Below are 13,659 nucleotides of genomic sequence, written 5' to 3'. Positions count from 1 at the left end.
TCGTCTCCTGCAGCTGCAAAGACAGGAAAATAGAAGGTACAGAGAAGACTGCCACGCCCACCCCCATGTTTGGAGCCGTCAGAAACTGGAGCTGGAACTGTATTTATTAATAGTCAGAGGCAGGAGCAGAGGTCTCACTCTCAGAAAAACTATGCTACAATCTTTAGAAACCCATGTTTAGATAACCTGAGTCAGTAAATCCCATCAAGGTCAAAATTTGGACCTTGAAGATGTGGCAGAATCAAATGGCCTTTATTCGCAACTGCTGGCAAGAGGGCTCCTCAGTGGGGGAGGCTGGGAGTGGGCTTTTCCGAGGCCTTGAGATCTCAGATTTGGGAAACTCCTGTGAGACAAGGGAAAAAGAGGCCAGACCTGAGTGGGGGTCTCTAGGTTGATTCCGGAGGGACGCCGCTGACCTCTCTGCTTCTTCCAGGCAGAGGATGTCTGGAGGCTGTGAGAAGATCCCCATATGGAGGCTGGTGAAATTTCCAGAGAGCCCCATCCTCCCCTGGGATGGGGACAGCATCTCAAACATATGTTGTCCTCAACGTATTTTTTTTTTTTTAAGATTTTATTGGGGAAGCAGTGTGTATTTCTGGGACTTTTCCAAGTCAAGTTGTTGTCCTTTTCTGTCCTTTTCAATCTTAGTTGTGGAGGGCGCAGCTCAGCTCCAGGTCCAGTTGCCATTGTTAGTTGCAGGGGGCACAGCCCACCATCCCTTGGGGGAGTTGAACCAGCAACCTTGTGGTTGAGAGCCCACGCTCTGAGCAATTGACCCATCAGGCCACCCGGGAGCTGAGCAGCAGCTCATTGACTTCATTCTAGTTGCGGAGGGTACAGCTTGCTGGCCTATGTGGGAATTGAAATTGCAGCCCCGTTGCCCAGAGCTCATGTTCTAACCAACTGAGCCACCCATCCACGCTGTTCTTAATGTATTTTAAAGACACTCCTTCCTCCCAGATTCTGGCTTTGTGTGTGTAGGCAGCAAAGGCGTGTTTAATTAGGAGGAGAGGAAAGGTCCTGCTGCTTCAGGTGAACACACTCCACCTGCAGAGTGAAAGCAGTGGGACCTCACTCAAGCCATCCTGATGATTCTGCAGTAGCAAGCCACAGTGGTCCCAGAGCACTGTCAGAATTCAACTTCACACACCTCTCAAAAACCTTCAGCAGTTTTCTCTCTCCCTGTTGATGAGAGCCCCTACTATGTGCCAGGCACTGTAATAGGCTCCAAGGTACAAACATGACTAAGATCCTCTTTCTCGGGCTGGCCCTGTGGCTCAAGCAGTTACAGCTCCATGCTCCTAACTCCGAAGGCTGCCAATTCAATTGCCTCATGGGCCAGTGGGCTGTCAACCACAAGGTTGCCGGTTCAACTCCTCGACTCCCGCAAGGGATGGTGGGCAGCACCCTCTGCAACTAACAACGGCAACTGGACCTGGAGCTGAGCTGCGCCCTCCACAACTAAGACTGAAAGGACAACTTGACTTGGAAAAAAGGCCTGGAAGTACACACTGTTCTCTAGTAAAGTCCTGTTCCCCTTCCCCAATTAAAAAAAAAAAAAAAAAAAAAAGATCCTCTTTCTCTTTTGCCTTCATAAAGTCAGTAGGGTAGACAAACAGACATGTCAAAACTATGCTTTAACATGATGGGATGAGCACTATGATGGAGGTATTACAAAGTATATGGAAATACAGTGAAGGCTGTGTTCGTTCTACTGGGAGGAGTGGGGCAGGGCAGCGTGGCAGGGAAAACCTGTCATGAACTCTTTATTTATTGAATTAATAACTTGATTAATTTAAAATTAAGAGGTAAGATTTGAGTTGGGTCTTGACGTATCAGTAGGCGTTCTCCATCTCAAGAAGAGAATGGCACTCCAAGCAGGAGAAAACTTGAGTAAAAGGACACAGCTCAAGTAGAAAGCAGTGCTTCCCAAACTGGATGCCCACGTGCTCAGGAACCCACTCTGGTGGGTCAAGGCACACTCAAAGCCACAGAATAAGTATGCTGCGTCTTCCAACGATGTGAATTTTGCTTAAATATTTGGGTAGAATAAACTACCTAAGAAGAGATTAAAGGCATTTTTAAATTAAAATAGGCACGAATGTTTCGAAATAGAAGGCAAAATAGACATGAATTTTTTAAATGAAGCATTCTCCCTCAAAGAAATATTACGTGTGGGGTCCTGTCTTCTGCTACAGACAGGGATCATCTGTCATTCAGAGGACTCTGGAGGAAAAGATGAGAAGCCTGGTGCGCACACCGTGGGGACACAGGTGTGGTGTGCGGCAGACGGGGACAGCCGGGGGAGGGCATCAAGGGCACATGCTGAGGAGCTTCACAGAACTCTCGAGTGAGTTTAGCTGCGCTTGTCTGTGGTGCAGCGCCCCTGGTGGCCTGCCTAGACAAGGTGGACAGGCTGCAGACCGTGCACCAGGACCCTCACTCCACAGCCTTGCCCTCTGGGCAGCGCAATGAACGCACAGTGCCGACCTGCTCGACCCCTTTAGTGGCTCCTCCTGGCGGCTGAGTCAAGTCCAAACTGTTTGCAATCCCCCACTGCAATGAGGAGAGTGAATCACAAAGCAAAAGGCTGGCAGTGGGGAAATGCGGGAGGGCCCTGGTGGGCCCTGGTGGAAGGTGCACTGAGGAAGCAACAGCCGGGTGGGGGCAGCAGAGGGCATGTAACTTCCTCCTTATTATCTCACTTGCCACCCCAACCTCCATCTCTCTCATACACTTGCCTCATCTTTCCTACAAAGACATGTTTTGCTCATTCGATTCCTTCCGCCTGGAATGTCCTCTCTTGACCCCATCTCCTGCTGATGGAAGGGAACCTGTCCTTCAGGGCCCAGCTCAGGTAGTAATGAAGGCCTTACACTGAGAGTCTGCTATGTATCAGGCACTGCACTAGGCACTTTGCGTACTCTCTTCTGTCTCTCCCTGCAAGGTGAGTAGTAGTAGCTATTTTGCAGTAGCTATTTCTCTCATTTTGCAGATGAGAGAACTGAACATTGCAATTGAGCCCAGACTCAGAGCTGAGAGCACACTGATATTTCATGGGAGCTGCCCGGCCTCGGGGCCTCTGTCTGCCCCTTGCCCAGTGCCTACAGAGGAAGTTACCCCTGATGCCCTTTCTTCCCATTCCCCTCAACCAACCACCAAGTCCTGTGGATTCTACCATCCACTTATCTCCACTCCCACTGCCATCTGTGGTTAGGACCTCTGTCATTTCCCTGCCTCCCATCCTCTGCGTCATTGCCCTGAAATCCATTCTCTGCATTGCAGCCCAGGTGGTGATTCTGAAATGCAGAACTGGCCAGATCTTGTACAGGCTTAAATGTTTTCAGTGCTCACCACTATTCAACCTCAAGTACCTACTGAGCATCGCCCATCACCAGTGCTGTGTGTCACCCATCTAGCTGTGGGGAATACAGCAGTGAACAAAACAAAGCCTGCTCTCATGACGTCCAAACTCTTCAAGCACTAGCTGCTCACAAGGCTCCCAGCATCTGGGCCCACCTTGCTTTCTGGCCTGTATGTGCCCACCACCACCCTTGGCATTTTCCACTCCAGTCATGCTGAACCAGCTGTGGTCTCCCAGACACGGCTGGCTCTTTCTTGCCTCTGGGCCTCTGCATATGTCCTTTCCTCTGCCTGGAACATCCTTTCCCTATTCATCATGCTGCCACTTGACTGCTAGCTCGCATTCTTGCTCTGTCTCAGCCTCAAGGTCGTGTCCTCCAGAGAGTCTTCCTTGACCTCCAAAAGTATTAGGTGCCCCTACTATGTGCATCTATAGCACCTTGTGTTTTCTTAACTCTCCTCAAAGGCAGAGAACATGTTTTATTTATTTTATATATTTCTGTGTGCCCAAAACGTAGCGCAGTATCTGAGGCTTCTATATTGCTTGTTGGGCACAGGAATAGTAAAAGCAGCCAGTGAGAACGCCCCCTGGTATAAACACCCTGAGGCAGTCTCTCCTGGGCTCTGAAGCTTCTCAGGGCCAGTGGGGGAAAGGAATGGGGCAGAGAGGCCTTGAAAATGAATGCTGGGCTTCCATCCTCCCTCTCTCCTGATTCTCATCTCTCCCCCACCTCCAAAATGCAGTGTGAATCCAAATTCATTGTGAATGCAGCCCCTGAGGGCCTTGTTCGTTTCAGCATTTGGATGATGGAAATGGAAGTTGTCTGTTTGTTTTTGCCAAGCCATTAAGACTCTTTCTTTATATCAGCTTTTTACGGAGTTTTCTCAGGAATTTGTATTACTGAGGAAAAGTTTTGAGATCTCTGTGCCTGGAGGTGTGCTTTGGGAGACGGAAGGGAGTGAGAGAGGGGGTGCAGCACTAAGTCAGGTCAGGCAGCCAATGTCCTTCAGGTTTTTCATCCCGGTAAGCATTTTTCAGGTCTGCTGGGTTAGGGAGGAAGTCTGGTTGGCAAGGACTGTTCCTGGTGATTAGCATTGTCGCTGTAGGGCTCTGCAGCTGGAGAAAGACAAGGTTGCAGAGGAAAAGCTTTATGTCAGGGAAGTCACGGCTTGTACCCTCAGGCCTTCTCCCTCCTCACTGTTTGATACTCAAGTTACACCCCAGGAACCCTCTCCTGCTTTTTGCTTGAACCTGTAGGACAGGGTAGCAGGGAGAACAGCAGTAGGGAGCAGCTTTTTTCATTATAAGAGAAAGGTGCTAACACCCAACTTACTCCCAACCCCTCTCTATCCCAGGGCCCCACCAGCACCTGCAAGCCAGGTGGCCAACACCTAATAGCAGGGATCTCTTTGCCTTCTGCATTATTCTCAGCCTACACCCTGCACCGTTCTGCCCACCTGCCTTGTACTATTGTGCCTGGTCACCTGACGGCTGAACTCACCCTCAGAGTCTGGCTCTGCTCTGGTCCAGTGTATCTGCTCATCTGGGCCTGGTCTTTCCTCCCCTCACTGACGACATTTTGCATTTGGGTCGCAGACCATGTGCTTTAGAATACAGGGGATACACCGCAGGCACCTGGAAGAGCAGGCATTCGGGCATGACCCCTGGCTCTGGCGCTGTGAGCTGGATCGCAGTGCTGAGTTACACAGCCTCCCCAGCCCGGGCTTCCACATTCGCAAAATGAGGATCACAATTGCACCAGCCTCGTGAGACTGCTGAGAGAATTCACTGAGCTGGTCTACATGCAAGTGCTTAGCAAAGCACCTGACCCATAGTAACCGTTCAACAAATGTTAGATAAAATAAAAAGTTCAGCTCCCAAGGCCCTGCTGACCTTCATGAGTGAGAAATATATGCTTACCACCCATACTCTCAAAATACAAAACAAAAATGTTTAGAATAATGGTGCTTTCTCTGTCTTAGACACCTGGGTTTAGAAAAGGGAATCAGAGCTCCAGGGAGAGTCGTAGATTGAATTAACGTGACATGGCTGAGGGATGTGCAGGGGTTCACATTCATTGGACAGAGGTTGCGAAGGAAGGGTCTATAGGCAGGAGTCCATGGGGCAGGGGTCCAAGGGGCAGGGTCCATGGCCTCCCATAGGGACCCAAAGCAGGAAGGAGTGCAGAATGAGACGCAGTCCATGCCACCAAATGCATCAGGGCTGCAAAGGCTGCATGAGGGCTAGGAGCAGCAGACCATTGCATACCTGAGAAAGCTGGCAAGAATCATAGAGGCTAAGCAGGTAGTACTTTTCAGGTATCCTGTGAGGCACATCCTGGCAAAGCCAGGACAGGTAGATGGGGCATTTTCAGTGGCACCTGCCAGGGTGAAGCAGGCCCAAGTACTGTTCTCTGCCCTTTTACTGAAGTTCAGAGTTACATCTAGGACAGCAAATGTATGCCCCGTAGGTCCATGACTTCCCTTGATCTTTCTGAGACTCCTGTCTTTCCCTTGACCTCCAAGCTCATCAATGGAGGGAATGCCAATATCTTCCATAGGTCTTCAGGGAGGACAGCTTCACTCAACCTGAGGAGGCACAATCGTTAGTGTCATCTCATTAAACTGAAAACAGCTGCTGACTCAGGCTGGCGCTGCTAAGGAGTGCTGCCTCCTGGCCTCTGCGTGACCTCCCCGGGGAATTCCACATGGTGGGATGAAAACACGGAGATGGATGACAGTGTAGCAAGGGTGCCCACTTGGGTGGTGGCCTATTCCTACCAGTCACTGGGCTGCAGGCAGTGAGGGTACCGAGATGAGGGTATTAGCTGGATAAAGTTTCAGCCCCTCCCACAAAGATGCCAAGGACAGTGGCTTAAACAAGATAGAAGCCCTTTCTGGGGCTAGGAGCCAGCGGACCATCGCATGCCTCAGAAAGCTAGCGAGAATCTCAGAGGCTCAGCAAGCAGCACGTTTCAGGTATCCTGTGAGGCACATCCTGGCAAAGCCAAAGCAGGTAGAGGGGGCATTTTCAGTGGCACCTGCCAGGATGAAGCAGTCTGGGGCCAGTGTGGAGGCGCCACAATGCTGGGGACCCAGCTTCGTCCTCTCCTGTTGCGCCACCATCCCAAGGGTATTCCACTCACCCCCAGGGCCTCACAGGGCTTCCCATCCTGTCCCCACTCCAGACAGTGGGAGGAAGGAATGGGAAGTACAGAGCTCACCTCCGTGAGCTGTGCCCATCACTGCATCTATCTCTTTGGCCACAACTTGGTCACGTGACCCTCTAAGAAAGCCTGAAACACATCATCTTTGTGAGCGGCAGTCATGTACTCAGCTATAACTCGGAGGCTCCAGGAAGGGGAAACAGATGTGGGAAAAATTTGACAGTCTCTGCGACAGTGACCAAGTCAAAGCTCTGCCCACAGGGACTGCACAAGTACACAGACAGACAAACCAATACAATGCAATGTATAATAAAAGAAGCACCATTCAGTCATTTACTCAAGGAACGTTTGGCAGGGCCTACAGCACTGAGGAAATAGAGGTAAAGGTACTGTCCTTTCCCTCATCAGGCTCAAAGTCACGGGGGAGAAAAAAGTCATCTAACGTGCTTTGTGATAAAACGGAAACATTTGTTTCTTCATTAACACATATTCATCGTGCCTCTGCTACATACCAGTCAGTGCACCGGTTCCAGGGATACTGTGACAAAGGACACAGGTCCTGCCCTCAAGCTGCTGACTCTTTAGAAGGAGAGACAGATACCACCTATAACGAGGGTGGTTGGTGCTATGACTAGTAAGTTCAGGGACCCCAGCATACCCTGGAGGTCTCAGCAGGACCAAAGAGCCTTCCAATGCTTTGGCATCTGGTGAAACCCCAGAATGTTGGCCCAACCTTGGGGAGCAGCCCCTAAATGACTGAAATTGAGTTTCTCACAAACTCAGCTGACAAGATCAGCATTGGATTTAAACTGATTTTTAAAAGACTGCAGAAATAAGATATTTCTTGCACACAGGATATACACTAAGATTTACTTCCACCAAACTTTTTGTTCAGCTCCAGGAAACTGAGCTCCGGAGGCAGAAGTTGGGAGATTCCCAAAGGCAGGAGATGGATATAGAGTGTCCCAAGGATGACCAGCAGCTTCTACACCTCCAGTGCATCCCAGAACTCCACAGTCTTATTCCGGTCAGCCAAGATTTTGATGACTAATGGGTGGAGGTGAAGTTGAGGCTATGAGCCCTGAGCTGCCTTAAAGTTCTCTTTTGAAGTTCCCCTAAGGACAGAGCCCACAGCACCCTGATTACTTGTTCCGAGTTTTATTATCTCAATGGCCAAAAATGCGCTGTGTCCCACCAAAATCTTTATGACTTGAATTAAAATTCACTTTCTCTAATTTGGGCTTTGAAGGGCTAGGACAACAATGGTTTATCACCCTAAATTGTGAGAAAATGCTTTCTCAGTGTAAAGACTCACAAAAATGTAAAGCAGTTTTATTTTTGTCATTAAGTAAAACCATGTAGGAGGGGAGGTAGAAACTACACTTTATTGAATATCCAGTGTGTGCCAGGAACTGTGCTAAGCACATTTCATACATTATGTGCCTGTAAACCTACCATGATTCTGCCCAGCATGCATTATTTTACCCATTTTACAGATGGGAAATGGAAGCACAGATAGGTCAAGCAACTTGCTCAGGGTCACACAGTTTGTGGCAGAGCCAGGAATAGAATCCAAACCTGTGTGATTCTGTATTCTTCTGTAATCCTAGAAGATTGTAATTAAGTGATCCATAGTCTTTTTTTCTCTAGGTTAAACAACTCCAGCTTATTTATTTATTTTTTATTTTTTTATGATGGGCACCTCATTTTATAGACTATCTGACAGTTTTTAAAGATCAAGAACTATTCTTGGTGGGTACAAATAGGTGGAGTTCTCTTGGGGGCTTGGAAGAGTTTATGCAAATCTTAACACCTTACTTGTCCTGGGGGTCTCACAACAACTGTAGCCAATTTAAGCCAGTAGAGTTACATGAGAGGCACTTAACACAAGAATGAAGGTGCATTGGTCAACATGAATTTCATTGTGTCATGATATAAAGATTTAAAATGATATTAACATAGGATAGTAGAGATGGTGGCAGTTGAGAAAATATTTACCCAGCCATCACTCTGTTCATCCATCCAAATATTAGATTATCACTATGTTGGAAACCAGTGCTAGGCACTTGGGAAGATACAAAGTGTATATGTGCACGTGTGTTAATGTTTAGAGAAGGGAGAATGATTCCATACATTTGTTATACATGATTAATTTTGCCTCCTCACCTTGATTAGGCCAACTTTATCCTGTGACTTTTATTTGTCTAATCATGAGAAAAACATCAGACATTCTGATAAAGGGGCATCCTACAATGCACCTGACCTCTACTCCTCAAAACTATCAAGGTCATCCAAAGGGAAGAAAGTCTGAGAAACTGTCATGGCCAAGATGAGCCTGGGAGATACGACAGCTAAAGGTAATGTGGTATCCTGGATAGATCCAAGAACAGGAAAAAGACATTAGGTTAAAAGCTAAGGAAATCTGAATAGATTATTGTCGTGCGGCGGACCCTGCTCGCTGCGCCATTTGTCGTGCAGGATCTCAGCTCCCACTCCCCGCCCAAGAACGCAGGACACGGTAAGGCCAAAAAGGAACACCCATGGAGCCATAAGTAGGGGAATCAAACCAATATATTCTCGCTGGTGGCTGGGCTGGAGACACAGGAAGCAAGATCTACATAATCTGCCTAACAGCAGTCCGCGCTTGCCAGCCACCATCTTCTTGCTAGCCCTCATTCCATTCCTGCTAGCGTAGCCACAGCCGTTATATTAGTGGCCAATGGCCTACGGGTTACAGCTGACGGCCAACTAGCCACAGCTGCTGGCATCTGATCACAGTTGATGGCCATTTACTACCCGAGCCAGCACCTTTCTATGTGAGGCCGAGAGCCTGGAAACTGCTTTTTGGGGTTTTGTCCCCACAATTATGGACTTCAGTTAATAATAATGCTTTTTTTTGTTTTAAATCACTCACCAGTTCCAATGAGGTAATATTGTCATTCCTCATCATTGTTGGGGGCCAGAGTGTTGAGACAAAGAGATATATCGAGGTCACAGTAGGGTACCAAAAGTGCCTGAGACCAAGGAGAGACCTGTGGGGACAGAGCCGGGAGTGCAGTTTCCAGGCTCTCGGCCTCACATAGAAAGGTGCTGGCTTGGGTAGTAAATGGCCATCAACTGTGATCGGATGGCCATCAGCTGTGGCTATTTGACCGTCAGCTATAACCAGTGAGCCATTGGCCACTAATTGCCGTGGCTATCCTAGCGGCAGATGGTGGCTGACCTAACAAGCGGGGATTGCAGTTAGCAAGTGAGGTTGGTTGACAGAGAAGCGGATGACAGGTTGCAGATCGTGTGGCTCCTGCTTCCTATGTCTCCCACCCAGCTGCTGGCAAGACTATAGTGGTATGACTCCCCTGTCTATGGCTCCGTGGGTGTTCCGTTTTGGCCTCACCACATCCTGTGTTCTTATGTGGGGAGAGGGGCAAGATACCCTGCATGACACCCTGCATGAGAGACCTCAGCCCTCCTTGGCCTTTAATTGTTATTTCAGCCTTAGGTCCATCGTCTCTCAGAATGGATAAATGGACTCAGAATGGACTCCATCATCTCTCTGATGGAGTCAGAGAGGTGGAGCATTTTGCTCTGCTACAAAAATATACATAGGGTTCAGTACTATCCTCGTTTTGGAGCATGGCATGAACCCTCTGACCAGTGAGATTCTAGGGTCCTCGGCCAGACTAGGGTCTCCCACAGCATGCAAAGCATCCCAGACCAATTGTTTTAAGCTGTTTCTTAAGACAAGCCACAGCCACCTTTCAAATGGCCATAGATTTTAGTTGGCAAGATTTAAAAACAATCCCCTCCACCTTGTTAAGCTCTCCCCTTAATTACCAGAGGGAGAAATGCCGTTATTGGAAGCAACCTCTCTGCAGCACACTTCCCTCTGTTTGGCAAATTAAAAGCATTTGGATGAAACTCTTCCGTGGTCCCAATCAATAGCTCAAGCCATAATTATCCAGCAGGCTTGGAGTTTTCTCGGCTGACAGCTGTCTGCGTGTGCTGACCTGTAATTGTTTCATATGCTTATGTGGCTTGTCTCTTCCCATGATTGGGGTCTGCAGCAGATTCATCTATAGCATCTTTGAAGAGGGTGGGGAATGAATGGACTTGCTCACATCTAAATCCTCAGGCTACCCCATTTCTCAAGGGGAGATGTTAACCACAGTTAGGTGTTAGGTGGGGCGCTTTATTGTCTTACATTTATCCACCTGATAGAGAACCAAGCAATACTTTTGGGAGACCAAGAAAACCACGTACTCTAAAGGATAATCATGTAATATCAGGCTTTCCATTGTCGGTACCGGTTATGTGCCGAGAAGCAGTAAACAATCAAATCTTATTAGCTCACATTTCACTCGTTTCAAAATTAACCAAAAATTGAGATGGGATTATTTCTCAAGCAGGTCTTTTCCTAAAGGATAGTGCAACTTACTGTTATAAACAAAACTGCAGGGGTTAGTGTTTAAGATATTTCAGAGGATTAACTTTTCTTAACATCACCTGTCAGTCTTGTAAAAGTGCCCAGTCACACACAAACAGCTGATTTATTCTTTCCAAATCCTTCTAGAGCCTAATAGTTGAGACACTGAACTCCAACCCTGGCTCTATATTTCGCTAGACAATTTACTTAGCTTTCTGTCTTAGTTTTGTTTTGTTTTCCTGTAAAATAGGAATATATATATGTCTTGTCTACTTCACAGGGGTGCTATAAAAATAAATGAAATAAAAGACGTGACAGTGACTATTAAATATAAAAAAATACTACATCAGTTAATTATTTCACACACTAAAGAGAATATTTTAAACACCTGTGGTTACTGTTTTTAATGTTTTGCCTATTTAGGCTTATTCCATTTTCCTGAAAATGATCAAACTAATTCTTTCAAGACAACACAGACGAAGTTTGGCTCTATTCCAACTCATAAACAATTAGCTCTAAAAAGACTGTCTTTTTACATGAAAGGGGCCATAAAACCACTGGACCCCATGTGAACTAAGCCCAGGTAGCTCATATCAGTTACACTGATTCTTAAGTATTATCAGGGAGTACATTAGATCAAAAGCATTCAGACTCTTCTAGGACATCCTATGGGTGATGTCATGAATGACTGCCCATTGGGTTCAATGCTGAGAAGCACCCAAAATCATGGGTGCGCCTCTTAGGAAACTGGGGTTTCTAAGGATCTGGTCATTTTTCTGTAAGAATATATGGCCTGAAGACTAAGCAGGACGTGGGCCCATTCAACCATGGAATCTCTTTTTAATCCTTTTGGAATTGTCTAGGGTTCACCTCGGTCATTGACAGCCTCACCTAGTTTTCAGTAAATGCCCACCTGCTTATGATCCTGTAAAAAGCAAGCTGCCTGGAAGCCTAACCTGATCAGCCCGATGGGTGACCTCACCGGCTGCTGATCTGAGCCCCTTGCCATGGGTTGAACATACAAAAGGCATACACCATGCCTTTGGAGGAGCCACATCAGTGCACCCTGACACCATCCTTTGATTTCCCAAAGAACTGAACCATCTTGAACAGGGCTCAAGAAGAATCCACCTGATACCAAATCCCAGAAGCATTCTAGTGGGAACGCTTCCCAGTGTGGGAAGATGTATTCCAAGACTGCAGAGACATTCCTAATTGTTGTTATTCTGTTTCCATATTCTCATGCTCAACCCCCATCCACCCCTACCCATTCACCACATTTTTAAAAATTCAAAGTGAACAGTACTGCATATATTCTCTGAGTCACTCTCTCCTTATGTCACGGGAGAAATTAAAACAGACCAGTCAGAAGTCTCTGGAAACATAGAGTGAATTGGGAATAACTGTCTCTCTAAATGAAAGGGAACAAGAAAACTGATGTTTCCAATCGGGACAGGAGCCATACTTTATCCTGGAAGAATTATTAGAAAGAAAGGGACATGTATTTCTGTTGACACTGTACATTAAGTGAACTTCCTAAACCCTATTTGTCAGTATTAAATAAATATGCTCAGAGTTTCCTACCATGTCCTGTATTTCTTCTGGTTTTAAATCAAAGGGATTAAGACTCCTAATTAAGACACTGGAGGAAGGCCTGATCAGTTTTGCCAGTGCAAATTAGTTCAGAGGCCCAGTGCTGCTCCTTTCTGTTTGCTGCTATGGGAGGTTTGTTTGATTTAACATGAAATATCCCTAAGACAAAGAACCAACATTGCATTTCTGGAGAGTGGCTGAAAGGAAATTGGAAACTAATGCACATTAGCAGTGGGTCCACAAAACAACCCGAAGGAGGAATGTTATTTAAAAGCAAAGTGATGTGACTAGACTAATCCGTTGAAATAGATTGTACCTTCTTCTTCCTTTATTATTTTTTAAAGGAACATAAATGAAATAGAATTTCAATTTTCTAACAAGAGCCCATGAACTGGGGATATTATGTTTCTTTGCTTTAGTACGTGCCAAGTTTTTATATGCATTATTTTGTTAATATTCACAACATTTCTATGAAATGGATATTATCACCCTTATTTTAGAGATAAGAAATCTCATTCTCCAAAGGTAGATACTGACCTAAAGCCAAGTATTCTCTGATATGCTTGGTTATTGTTTTTGATTCCATCAATTCTTAGGCATGTGGTAAATCTGAGAAGAAGAAAGATCTTGGTCGAGAACAGTACAGTCTTGTCCAGTTTTGGTGTTGCAGTTGATTGGGTTGGGCTGGGTTCCTATTCAGTGGGTCTGGTCAGGCCAGGATGATTCTCCAAGGGCAATAGAAAAAATGAGCAAGATGGAAAACTACTCAAGTGTCGTCAGCTGAAGTCAGAAAACAGACACAGTTCAAAATGCCTTTCTCTCATCCCAGTTTCATCTTGTTTTCTCTGTCAGAGGTTATTTTCTCCTCTTCCTTATTTCCTGGGGGAGCACGATCCTGCATCTACTTATTCAAAAATATAGAGTCACTTTTACTTCTTGTGTGCTCAAGAAATTCAGTTGTTTTTTATTTACATAACAATATGCAATAAAAATAAAAAGCCTTGTGTTGTTCAAGGGAAGAGGAGATGCATTCTTCTATGTAATTGTATGCTGCATGTTTGGCGTATGACTCGCACCTGTGTCATGGGATTATCACTGATCCCTTAAGGGTTG

Source organism: Rhinolophus hipposideros (assembly GCF_964194185.1).
Source record: "Rhinolophus hipposideros genome assembly, chromosome: 5".
Lineage (NCBI taxonomy): Eukaryota > Metazoa > Chordata > Mammalia > Chiroptera > Rhinolophidae > Rhinolophus > Rhinolophus hipposideros.
This window is presented reverse-complemented; position numbering follows the sequence as displayed.